Raw genomic sequence first — 14,094 nt, forward strand, 5'->3', positions numbered from 1 at the left:
CTAAATGAGAGACATTGGAACAGCTGATCTCTAAGCTCAAGAAGTCGGAGAATCAATAGAAAACATAAAAGTGGGCCAAGAAAATAGCTTGGAGTTTGCTCAGTTTTAGTAAAGCTATCCCCAAGGCTGGCAGGCGCGTGGCACCAGACCAATGTGATTGAACCTCTAGGAAGGTGGGGACCAGATGTTTGTCATCACTGAAGCCCGGTGCCCAGACAAAGGAGGCCCTTCCCAGAAAAGGGAGGGTGAGAGGGATAGTGTGGCAGAAACAAAGGCCAGAGTCTGGGTCTAGGGGCCACCATTGCTCACCAGGAGCCTTAGGCACGGCGTGTAACCTCTCCAAGCCTCATCCTCAACACAAGAACAATCTCTGCTACTGCCTGGAGCTGTTGTGAGGCTGAAAAGGATTGAGTGCCTGGCACACAGTAGGGGCTCAGCGGCTGGCTGTGGAGGCTGCATCTGGCCCTACGTGCACCCGCATGGAAGGAATAGACCTTAGTGAAATCCTGTAGTCTTGCATTCCTTAGCAGCCTGGAAGGACCTTGATCCTGCATCTGGCTCAGAAATACACCTCCCTCTTTTCCTCTGTCTCTGTCTCTCACACACACACACATGTACACACACGATAAAAGGAAGAGAAAACTGCAGTCAGCCTGGGGTGACCCCGGGCATTAAAAAAACATGCAGAACAACTACCTGTTGCAATAAATCAAACTGTGGGATCCAAATCCGAGCTGGGGTCCAGCCTCCAGTTCCAGTTGCATCAGAGGCTGGGCTGAGCTCTCTGTTCCTACAGCCAGCATTGCCGCCGGGAGCTGCTGGCCAACTCCTTGGGCCACTCCAGAGGTAGCTGACCCCTTCTTGGGAGATTGGGAGTGGCCGGAGTGGGAGGGAGAGAAGAGAACCAGGCTGATGGCCGTGGGATGTTTGGCTAAGCTGAGCCAAGGAGATGGCTGGAAAACCTGGCTGTGGCAAACCACCCCGATTCCTTGAGTATGAATGTTGGAAGGTATTGTAGAAAGGCATGGAGGTGTGCACACGAGAGCCCCAAGGTGTGGTAGAGACTCAGCTCTAGGTATGCCTCTGCCCCTACTTGCTGGGTGACTCCAGGTGAGTAACTTCCCTTCTCTGTTTTATCATGAAAAATTTGGGGCTTAGGCTACTGGAGAGCCTCGAAGAGCCTTTTCCCGCAGTATGATTTTGATGAATTTCTCTCGTAGAGTTGAACTAGCCTGCTTCTCAACAGCAGGCTGGGCTGAACTGGGCTGACGTTGAACTGGGCTTCAGTTCATTTCAAGAAAGCAGTTAACCAAACGTTGATTGCACGCCAGGCACTTGTGCTGGTTAGACCAAGAAGAAAAGCCATGGTTCCCGATTCATTGCCACCAAGGAGCTTGCAGTCTTATGAAGGGAAGCATATATTTAATCAAATACATATGATATAAGACAACACATCCCATAGTAGCAATCCATTCTCCCGGGGAGACTGAGGAAGGTTCCATGGAGCAGAGGGACACCTGAGCGAGAATTTGAGCGATGAATAAGAACTTTCCAAATTACTGAAGGCAGAGGGCACAACGGAAACCAAATCAAAGGGTAGTGTCAGTACGTATGACTACTCATCTATGTGGTCGTAGCGTGAGAGGGATGGAAGGACACGAGACCAGAAGCACAAGCTTGGAACAGAATGTGCAAAGGCCATGAATGAGAGCCAGAGATTTCGCTCTTCACCCTGTGGGAAATGGGGAGCCATTGAAGATTTCCCGGCGGGGGAGGGACAAGACCAGACGTGCATTTTAGGACCATTTGTATTGGCAGCAGTGTAAACCTCCCAGATCAGCACACCACAGCCCATGGGCCAAATCTGGTCCACAGCTTGTTGTTTTTTTGTTTTTAATGGCCTGTGAACTAAAAAAACAATTTTTATAATTTTTTACTACAACTTTATTGAGATATAATTCACATCCTGTATAATTCACTCATTTCAAGCAGACAATTCAATGGCTTTTAGCATACTCACAGAGTCGTGCAACCATGACCACTGTCAATTTTAGAACATTGTCATGTCTTCAAAAAGAAACCCTGTTCCCTTTAGCTACTACACCTCATCCCCCGACTCACCCCAGCCCTACTTTCTGTCTCTATGGCTTTGCCTACTCTGGAGATCTCATGTAAATGGAATCTATAATATCTGGCCTTTTATGTCTGTCTTCTTTCACTTACCACAATGTTCCAAGGTTCTACCACATCATAGCACGGACAGGATCTCATCGCTTTTCATGGCTGGATGATATTCCATTGAACGGATAGATCACATTTCGGTGATCAGCTGATGGACATTTGTGCTGTTTCTACCAGAGAAGAATATGTAACATAGATGTGTGTGGCTCCCAAAGCCTAAACAGCTATTACCCAGCTCTTCACAGACTCAGTACAGAGCCTGGAGAGCACAGAGGCAGGACTGGAAGTCAAACCCAGGTCAGGGGCTCTGACAGTTCCCAAGTGACATATGACAGTGGCCTCAGCTAGGGGAAAGCAAACATATTTGTGGTCCTACCAACTGAACTTGGCAACAGATCTGATGATTGGGTGAAGGAGAGAGTGACTGAGGAAAATCCATTTACCATAAAGACACTGAGATGCCTTTATCTGTCTTTAAGACAGATGGAGTGAGTCATCTGAGGTGAAGTCACTGGCTGATGGCAAAGCCAAGCTAAGAATCCAGCTCTCTTATTGCACACAACTAATGAACGTGTGAGATTTCTGATCACTGTTAACGGGAAAGTGGCCTGAGCTGGTGACCTTGACCTTGCTCTGTGAGGCTTCCACCGCTAGGCTAACCAGGTGTAGGCATGTACCCACTCACTAGCACGGTACCACCTGGAGAGCTGGTGGTGTTTCCTGGAGCCACCTGGAGTGTGAACAGCTCGTGTGTCCCTCAAAACACCTTCACAGGCGTCTCCCGATCAAGCACCTTCCTTCTAGGTGAATGGATCAGTCCCTCCTCCGCTGTCTTCCCCCACCCCCTCCAGTCCTGCCTCCAAACCTGTGTGCTGGTACTGTGCTCACCGCCGTGCTGAGGTACACATCTGCTCAGCTACAAGCAGAAGCGGCCATGGCGCCCCTACCATGTTTGCCTGGGAAAGCAGGACCTGAAGCTCCTGCAAAGCCAGTCCCCTGGGGTCCCGAATGAACCGAGACAAGGAATCCTCTCTGCAGTACTTGTCTCTGATCACGGTGCCTTCCAATCTCCCTCAGCTTCTCTGGATTTCAAAGGAATCCAAAATCCAGCTGACACTGAAGGTTCTCCCCCACACCCACCGGGCCTCGACATACCTCACTAGCCACACCTTCCCTTCCCCACGTCCACACTCTCTGCTTCTCTCTCCCTCCTTGGTCTCCAAGCTCACCACACCCCTTTCCTGCCTCTGAGCCTTGCTCCTTGTCTTAGCATTGTCTTTCCCCACTCCCATCTCCAGCCAGAAAACTCCTGTTTATCCTTCAAAACCCATTCAAATATTCTGCTTCTGGGAAGTCTCTCCCTCCAGCTCTTGTTCATAATGTTGGCCACACAGAACTGTAACAGTCCTGTTCTTGGGTCATTCTCCCCTACTAGCCCATGCCTTTTGTCTGTGTCCTAGCCCATGGTCTGTGCTCTCTAAATATTTGCTAAGTGAGTGAGGGAGCTGGAAAATATTCCTCGCTGCTTTCTCTTCTATTGATCCTGGAATTTATGGCACTATTGTTTCCTTTTATTAGGCTGTAATGGCCTCCGTGAAAATGTGTTACATGGAAATAGGCTAATTAATTGTGTCAAATAAGTCACCATCCCACAGAGTGGCCGGCCCTACCCAGGCAGGGCTGAGGTGTCTCGAGGTGGAGGGAAACAGGGTGCAGGGAGAGCTCATAATCCGCACCCCTGTTTCTCAGAGCAGAGGAAGCTCCCAGCCCCCATGTGTCAGAGGACTCGCCCTGTTGCTCTGCGTGCCTCCCAGAGTCGGTGTGAGATGCCGCCCCCAGTGCCTCTGTCCTCCCGCACAAGTTGGAGTTAAAGCATCCATGCTGGGGACCACGTGTCCTGCTCTTCTGCCTGTCCCTAGCCTAGGACCTCATGGGAAGGCGAACAGAGCACACATCTCCATTCCAGGGGAACTTCTAGTAGCAGGCCTGAGAGGATGAGACTCTGGTGGGAAACCTGTCTTACACACCTCTGTCTCTTTGTTTATAATCCAGCAACACTTCCCAATCCAGGCGTGTTTGCAGGAAGCCAAGCTGGCAGGAGATGCCCCAGGCCTTGGATAAGAGGTGAATGCCTGCCTTTTTCTTATTTTTTATTTTATTTTATTTTATTTATTTATTTATTTTGTGGTACGCGGGCCTCTCACTGTTGTGGCCTCTCCCGTTGCGGAGCACAGGCTCCGGATGCACAGGCTCAGCGGCCATGGCTCACGGGCCCAGCCGCTCCGCGGCACGTGGGATCTTCCCGGACCGGGGCACGAACCCGTGTCCCCTGCACCGGCAGGCAGACTCTCAACCACTGCGCCACCAGGGAAGCCCTATTTTATTTTTTTAACATCTTTATTGGAGTATAATTGCTTTACAATGGTGTGTTAGTTTCTGCTTTATAACATAATGAATCAGCTATACGTTTACATATATTCCCATATCTCCTCCCTCTTGCATCTCCTTTTGAGGAATTTCCAATAAGGCCTTGCACTAGTGAAGATCAGGCTCCAAGAGAGTCGTGTTCTCTTTCAGACCACACGGATATTCTGGGTTCTTCTGGTCCATGGGGGAATGGAGGGTTTGATGAGATTCTCATGAGAAAGATCCCTTGAGGAAAGGGACTTTAACTCACATGAAAACTTTTCAGTTTTGCTCTACCATGGGGAAACCTCATCCATTGCTCAGCTGGCTCTATTCTTCCAGGCCCAGTCAAGTCCGTAGCCTTCTCCTCCCTTGAACATCTGAAGATGAACTGTCTCCATGAGCATGTCTCAAAGTATCAACCCTGTAGGGTGGTAGCAGGAGTCTGTGCTCAAAGAAATTGGGGGACCACTGCGTTAACAGAGCTGGACAGGCCTGTTTACTCTGAGCTTCTCAGAGCTCACACCGTGTTTGTGTGCATTTTCCAGGGAAGTGTGGCGGGTCCCAACTTCTTACTACCCCTCCGCAGTGTTGGAATCATAGGTCCCTGCCCTTTGCTATGTGACTTTGCAGTTCCTCCCTCTAGACTAGGCTGCGTACGTTTCTAGTTCCCACTGGTGTTCAGCTTGGCCACGTGACTGACTTTGGCCAGTGGAGGGTGGGCCAAAAGGGGGTGTCTCAGAGCCGAAATGGGAACAGACATGGCAAGCGTCTGCTAGTTTTCTCTCCTGTTTTTGCCACTGCCATGAAAAGAGCACACCTCTAGCAGCCACTATCCCAGAATGTAGCTGGTGGAGAGACTTAAAACCAGGCTATACAGGACTATTTACCATAGCCAAGACATGGAAGCAACCTAAATGTCCATTCGACAAATAAAGATGTGGTGCATATATACAACGAAAACTACTCGGCCATAAAAAAGAATGAAATAACGCCATTTACAGCAACATGGATAGACCTAGAGATTATCTGAAAAGTCAGAAAGAGAAAGACAAATACCATGTAATATCACTTGTATGTGGAATCTAAAATATGACACAAATGAACTTATCTCCAAAGAGAAACGGACTCACAGACATAGAAAACAAACACAGTTACCAAAAGGGATGCGGGAGGAGGGATAAATTAGGAGTATGAGATTAGCAGATACAAACTATTATACATAAAATAGATAAGTAACAAGGTCCCACTGTATAGCACAGGGAACTATATTCGATATCCTGTAATATGGCTGATCCGCTTTGTTGAACACAGCATTGTGAAGCAATTATACCCCCAAAAATATCTATTAAAAAGAAAGTTTAAAAAAAATCCTGTAATAAACCGTAATGGCAAAGAATATGAAAAAGAATATATATATATATATATATATATATATATATATGGATAACTGAGTCACTTTGTTGTACAGCAGAAATTAAACACAACATTGTAAATCAACTATACTTCAATTAAAAAAACCAACAAACAAAAACGCAGGCCCTGATCTGAACCAGAGCTGCCATATGCAGCCCCTAGCCGGGGATCAGAAAGCAGCCTTGAGATGATTTGTTACTTATCCTTAACCGACCATGTGAGTTTCTTACCGCTGCTGTAACAAATCACCACCAACCAAGCAGCTAAGCACAACACACGTTTATTCTCTTACAGCTCTGGAGGCCAGAAGTCCAACACCAGCCTTACTGGGCTATAGTCAAGGTGTTGACAGGGCCGGTTCCTTCTGGAGACTCCAGGGGAAAACCCCTTGCCTTGTCTTTTTCGGCTTCTAGTGGCACCTATGTTCCTCGGTTCATGGCTCCTCTCTCCACCTTCCAGGTCCATCGCTCCAGTTTCTGCTTCTGTTGCGACATCTCCTCCTCACGTGGACCATCCTTCCTCCCTCTTACAGGGACGCTTGTTATTACATTGGGCCCACTTGAATAATTCAGAATCATCTTCCCATCTCAAGATGCTTAATTTAATCACATCTGCAAATACAAGGTTAACATTCATACATTCTGGAGATTAGTACGTGGCTTATTTGGGGTTGTAATTCAGTTTACCACGCTGAGTAATACAAAGAAAGGCTAAGGATATGTAGAGTTTCCCTAAAGTATTTGGAATTTTTTCCCCCACATCTAAGAATATCTCCTCCCTTCTTCTGAGGATGCCACTTTTGGAAATTGGGCCGTTCCCCTATTATTGGCCATTTCTGTCGCTAATCTGTAGTTAGTGATAAACGGATATCCCGGTGTCTACTGTAGGATTACAAGTTCCTACAGGTTCAGTTCAGCCACTTTCTTTGCTTGGTGGTCTCCTACTTTCCTAATCTGTAAAACAGGGATACTGTCTATCTGTCAGAGCTAAACTGGTGATCGAATTACAAGAGAGAATTTTGAGTGTGTTTACACAGGGACTAGCCATAATTTCTCAATAAATGGCATTTGCCTTCCTTGCCTGCCTTGGCTGGGGCGGAGAGAAACTATGACAGTTGGCTGGCTGCCATGGCAGACAGTAAATGCTTTTTGTCTCATGGAGGTGCAGTCTCCCTGATACCCATATCCCCACTTTCCACCCTCTACTCTTCCTTCTGCAGTGTTAGGCATACAGCATGCACTGTCCTGTATCTCTCTGCCCTGTCCTCTCCTAATATACGGAAGACCCCGGGGGAGGCTGGCAGGAATAGTGTTGCGGGAGTGAATGAGCCTGACTCACCGCTCAGTAGCTCTGTGGCTGTGGGAACGGTCCTTGTTTTCCTGGGGCTTCGGTTGCCCTGCATGCTAATAGGAGGCTAGATTAGGGGCCCCGTGGCTCCCTACCAGGTCGCAAACCCTCGAGTCTGTGACTCTCACTTTTCCCACCATTTTGCTCAGCCCAGGCTCTGGACCCCATTGGTACTGAATCATTATTTGGCGAGTAGAACACTGGCACCCCTTTTTGTGCAATCATTTCCTATTTTGCACTTTAATGGGCTCTTTAAGCCAAAATACCCTTCAGAAACCAAAAGAAAAAGTGGCAAATTACCCACACTACAGAACAGACCATTAGGACAGATTCATAATCGCTGGGCCTTTCCAAGGACCTCAAATCGCCCATGCAGAGCTGATAAATAAATGCCGCTAGGGAGTCCTGTGTCACAGAGAGAATGACAGGCTACGAACCCACTGGAAATCTCCTGTCCTGAAGCCCACCAAACCCTTTAGAGTCACCGATCTCTTCGTGGATGAAAGAAAGCCCTGTTTCATGAGAGGATGACCAAGAAAAGGGTTAAGCCCTGAAAGGTTCGTTTCCTCGGTTCTGCCTGCTCTAGAATCAGGGATAATTCCTGCCATTAATATTTTAAGCAACTAATTTGACATTTTTCCATTTAATTAACTTGCATACATATGAGAACAGGGTTTTGAGAGTACCATGACATTTAAACAAAGTCAGTTAAGTTTTTCCATTTCTGGGGGAGTTCTGCTCTTTGCTTTGCCTCTTTTTTCTTTTTGAGCCATTTCTGTTTTGCATTCCTGATCCTGAGGCTGGCTTATTAGCTCAGAGAAATGACCGAATTTCCCAAAGCAAATGTCCCACAGTCTCAACCTAGGTGACGTGGGTGGGCCCGGCGCTCTGAGCTGTGGCGCTTTTAAACTCAGTCCTGCTCCTTTCGAAGCCTCTGTGCAAATGGCATTTCAATCAGAGCAGGCCCGCATCACAGGCTAATGTTTTCCTGTTGCCACACCAACCCCGAGTGGGAGTTGGAGAGGGGTGGGGGGAATGCAAAACGTTTATCAAATGTAACCATCTCAGCAGAAGACCTGGGGTTTCAAGAGGGAAACAATAGCTCCGTGACAATTTTCTCTTCCAAATGACAAATAATTGCTGTCATATCATCAAATGATTAAGAAATAAAGGAAAATAGACAAATAGAGTGTAGCCATTGAGGGATGATGGTGGGGGGCGGGGGCCGGGGGAGAGGCTCACTCAATGTTCCATAATTGAAAAATTGCACCCTAATTAGCTCCCACCCCAGACAATTCATGAGTTCTATGCGCCATCCAATCTCCAGCCTGCCAAGTCACAGAACTTTCAGCCCTTCAAGTTTACTGCCGGTTTCAGAAGGGGTTGTGCGGTCTCCAAACGCGTTCAGAGAATGAGACGCTTCAGCTCGCCCAGCCCTCAAAAAGGATCCATTACTTCATACTTTCATCTGCCATAATTAGTCACAGATTTTCTCTGCCTATCCACTGCTGCGGCTGCTCTCCCCAGATGAACCTGGGCACTCCTGGCTCCGGCTTCTCCGTGGTGGCCAGCCCAGCCAGGCTCAGACGTGTCACAGGAGCTGCATTCCCAGGATGCAAAATGGCACCCCCTAATCCCAGGCATCTCAGGGGAGAAATGGGTCCTGCATTTAAAATGAAATCCCACTGCAGACTAAGCCCATAAGACTCTGGAGAAATTCCATGTCTCCATTTCTCCCCACACTCAGGCTATTCCTTGGGGATTTCTAATGAGGCTGTCAGACTTTAGGAAGAATAGCGCTGTTAAGAGAGGAGTGTCCCCGCTCTCCTCCATCCCCTCCTCCTGGGCCTGGGTTTAAATCCCAGATCCATGACCTCATCAGCTGCCTGACCTTGGGGAAGTGACTTGGTCTGTCTGAGCATGAGTTTTTCCTTTTGTAAAATGAAGCTAATGGTGCCTACCTTTCCGGAATATGATGGTGATTGGAGGATGCCGTGCGTAAAGGATCTGTGTACGGTTGTTAGCACTGCCTCTTGATCCTTATATGTAAAGTGGGGATAATAATCTTACCTCCTCACTAGGGTTTAATGACAACTGAGTAGAGACTGCGTAATATGTGCCTTGCACAAAGTTGGTGCCCAGTAAATATGTGAATTGAACTGAAATGAATTGTACATAATTGGGTCATTCATTCATTTAATCCATCAGCTAATAGTTGTTGAGTGACTACTTTTTGTCAGACACTTTATTTGGCATAGGATATACAAAGGGGAATGAGACAGACTTGATTCATGCCCTTGGCAGCTTACGTACTAGGGGGAAACACCATGAAAGACAAATTTTTAAAAACACACAAGTTGTAAAATTTCTATTGAAAAAATAGACAAGAACTCAGAACATAGGCTAACAGTTGGATGGTGACTTTTCAATGAGATCTAGAGGCTGACGAGATAAGCATGTGAGGAATAGTAGGGAAAAGCATTCCAAGCAGAGGGAACAGCGTGGGAGAAGCAGAATGAATCTTAACACATTCCAGGCACTGAGAACAAGTCATTAGTCAGGGTAAGTGATTCTAGCTCCTAGAGCACATCTGGTGAACCCAAATCTCAGCGATTTCAAACAGCAAAAGTTTATTCCTCTTTCTTGTCAGAGCCCATCAGGTGTTTGGTGGATGGTCCTTCAGTTTTTCAAAACCCAAACTCCTTCTAATTAGCTGCTCTGTCTGCCATCCCCTGGGTCTCCTTGGAGTTGTCCACTGTATCCTCCACTTGCAGCGAAGAGCAAAGAGGAAAAGTCCTGGGACGTTTGGGGACAAAGCCTGGGGGTGGTGTACATCACTTCCACTCATATTCCATCCACCGGAACTGAAATGCATGGTGCTGCCTGACTGCAGAGGGGCTGGGGACGGAGTCCAGCTATGCACCAAGGAGGACAGTAAACAGGTTAGGAGAGCACATGGCATCTTTTGCCTCAGAAGGTGAGTAAGGGTAGGTAGTGTGGCATGAGATGAGAAATACATGGCCAGGTTGTTCGGGGCTATGTAAACCAGGGGAGGAAGTGTGAACTGGATGCTGCTCTGTCCCATGATGCACCAGGCATTCCAGGATATTCTTTACACACCAGTTTGGATTTTATTCAGTGAGAATGGGGAGCCAGTCAACATGAACGGTATGACCTGATTTATATCTGAAGAGGATCCCTCCAGCCGCTACGAGGAGAACACATCTGCAGAGGGCAATGATGGTCCCTTGGAGGTGCCCTGGATTCGGATGATGAGAAAAAGCATGGAGAGAAAGTGACAGATGCAGGATCTCATCCCCATTGGAATTGGTTTCGGTCTCACTAACTAGCCAGCGTGTAGGCCCCTGCTGACCGACTGGGGTATTGAACAAGGTTCCAAAAGATTAGAGAAAACACAAAAGTACTAAGCAAGGCAGCTGGCTGTGTGGAGTAATTCCAGAAAGGACCACCTGGACCAACAGCTGGGAGTCTGTTTCCTCACGGGACCTTTGGCCTCCAGGCCCAGAGGAGCAGCAGACCCTCTCCGCTTTCATCAGAGGGAGAGAGGTTAACATTCAGCCAAGCTGGTCCCCACTGGTCCCAGCGTAGGTGGCCGGAGGGGAGCTGGGAGTGGGTGGGCAATCTGCGCAGAGGTGACCACTCCTCGAGCACAGGCTCCAAGTTGTTCTGCTTAATCCCAACTGGGCTGGGAGGATGGAATTACCATTGACCCCATTTTATAGACAAAGAAACAGACTCAAGCTGCTCCTGTGACGTCAGTGACAGCCCCAGCGTTGAACACAGGTCTTCTGTTCTTTCTGATGCACCACAGTGGGGTCCTCCATCGGCAGGATTTGTCCAGACTCACCTGGAGGCCAAATGACGATGAGGATTCGCCTGGGTCTGGAGGCTGCCCTGTCCCATGAGGCACGAGTTGTCCCACTGAGCAATGCCTTTGGACAGGTCACTGGCTTACCAACCTGGCTGATCTTTGGAATTACCTGGCAGTCTCTGAACATACAGCGTCCTGAGCGCCGCGCCCCCCACAGATGTACTGAAGCAGAATCTTTGCGTGGACGGGGACCTGGCGGCTGTGTTTTTAAAATCTCCCCAGGTGCTCAGATAAAAGCACTATGACATTGTCAGTGGATGTGTCAAGTGTAAGTGAGGCTCAGGGAGGGAGTGTTATCAGGTGATGAATTAGTGACAGAGTCAGGAGAAGAAGATGCGTCTCTTGCCTTTCTCATCTCTTTTTCCTCAGTACTATACTGATGTTCTGCAAGGGGTTATGGGAAAATCCATCCTTATCGATAATCTGAAAATGTCAGAGCTGGGCAGGAGCTTTGAGGTTATCTTTCCAACCCAGTGGTTCCCCATTGCCCATCGGACCAGCCGGGTTAGAGTTACACGAGGTGCTTGTTACAACACAGGTTCCTGCCTCCCACTGTACCTACTTTCTCAGCACTGGGGAGATGCACCCCTGGAATCTATATTTTTTAAGTATCTCTGGTGATTCTGACACCAGCCGTGTCTGGAAACCATGGATCCAGCCCTTCCCATTTTACAGTTGATGTAAATCCAGTCCCCCAAGAGAAGTGATTTGACTAAGATCACCTAGCCTAGAAGCCAAGGTTTCTAGCTCAGTCTAGAGCTCTTTCCACTACCCCTTACTCATCTGGAAGCCCAGCCACACATGCGTGTGGGCAGAGGAGGGGGCGTGGTCAGCCCACAACAGCAAGAGGGACGCTTACGCTGAATGGGCTGTGTCAGAGAAACATCTAATTAGATGCTTGCTTGTAGTGGGTTTCCTTCCCGTGGTTACCGATGCCTCTTCTCCCTTCTCTTCCCGGTACTTCCCCTTGCTCATCCTGACGTGATCGATTATTCGCAGGAATAAATTATGCACACAGCCTGCAGCCTATTAGATAATCAGTGGGGCTCTGGCTCAGGAGCCAGCAGGCAAGACCGGCTGTCTGGAGCCGAGGCCAGCAGAAAGGACAGTGCGGGCCCAGTGGGTGGAAGAGTCTCTAAGTGGGAAAGTCCCAATGCTCCAAGCCTGGAAACTCTGGGCCCCCAGAGACAAACTTTCAGGCCAAACCTGAAAACAACTTGAGGCACCACTGCAGCTCTGCTCGCGTGGCAGTTCTCCAGGCCAGCCACCCCCCGGAACCCCACATCTCCCAGACCCCCGGTGCCTGCAGGAGATTTGTCTCTGATCCAGGTGGCACTACAGCCTGCCTCTCAGACCTTGGTGTGGCCGTGGATCACGGGGAATGCTGTCGAAACGGAGGTTCGGAATCAGGGGTCCTGGGGGGCCTGAGACTCTGCATTTCTGACAAACTCACAGGCAATACCGATGCTGCTGGTCTGAACAACAAGGGCCTAGAGACGAGTGTGGGCAGAGCTGGGTGGTCAGCCGGCTTTGTTTACTGGTTGGTCCTTTCCCAGGCCAGCCCCTTTGCGTGTGCTCTTTCCTCTGCCTACAATGCCCTTCCCCCTCACGTTTGCTAGAAAATTCCTGTTCACCATTGCCATTCTGGCTTGGGCAGTGTCTGCTCCCTGAAATCTTCACTGATCCCCTCCTGCCCCAAGTAGACTTAGGGGAGATGATACTTTCCCTGTGACCTGATCACACTCCATTACGTCCATACTTACTCTTTTGTGACAGTAGTTTGCTCATCTGTCACTCAATGGTCTGAGAACTCTATAAAAACCACACTGAGTCTTTCGTCTCTCCATCCTAAGCCTTTAGGGTTCTGCTGGCCGCTAGGCACGACAGGGCCTGAGAACTTCTCCAAGATCTCTGAAAAAGTTGGATACCTAAAAACAAAATTATTGGATCCAAGACACGAAGGGAAACTCTGCAATAGAAATGAATAAAAGTTTAATGAAATGTCTACCAAACAAAATATTACATCAACCTCATTAATGGTTTCATTGAGTATTCAGAAAAATTCACAAAAATTTCATTATGTTTGAAAACGATGTGCAGGTTGGGTTTTTTCACTTCGGAAGAATTCTTGAGTCCCTCGATCATTGCTGAGGCATCAAAGCCAACTGTAAATCGAATGAATTACTTGTGGCCACATAATTTCAAAAGCAAGGTTAGAAAAATAATTCTTCTTTTTAACAGAAAAATATATATGCTTAATCTGGAATATGGGTGAACTTCAGTAGGTTTGATGTGTGTAGAGTGGAGCTTCCAAAACATGTGTTTAGGTCTTAAAAGTCTGAACACCATCTTGATGTCTGGCCAAGGGGAAGCACTCAAGAGATTTCCCCTGAATGAATGGACGAATGGGGGGAACCCAAAGTGAATCTGAAACGTGCCAAGGTGGGAAGAAGGGGAGAAAAGCAGGTGGGAGAAATACATAAAATGTAAGCCAAAGTTTTAAGACAACAGCAAAGTCCTTGTTAGCAAGAAATCCACCAAGGCCCAACCGGATGGCAGAGACGGGCGATATTGCCCCCTACTGGCTGGAGGAGTCCTGTATTGTCCACAAACTCTGGCTTCATTTATTGATCTGTCATTGTTGCTTTTCCAATGCCCAAAACATCAAAGCCCCTTGGAATTGCCTCAGAGAAAGAAAGCAGTGGTCCCTGGGGATCAAGATGCTGCCTCTCCTCTGGGAAGGGGGCTCGAGGGGAACTTTATAACTGACTCTGTGTCAGATGTCCTGAAATGGATCCAAACCCATCTTGAACCGATTTCTACCTTCCTCCTGAACCACCTCTTGGTTAACG

The sequence above is a fragment of the Phocoena sinus genome, chromosome 2 (assembly GCF_008692025.1).
Source record: "Phocoena sinus isolate mPhoSin1 chromosome 2, mPhoSin1.pri, whole genome shotgun sequence".
Classification (NCBI taxonomy): domain Eukaryota; kingdom Metazoa; phylum Chordata; class Mammalia; order Artiodactyla; family Phocoenidae; genus Phocoena; species Phocoena sinus.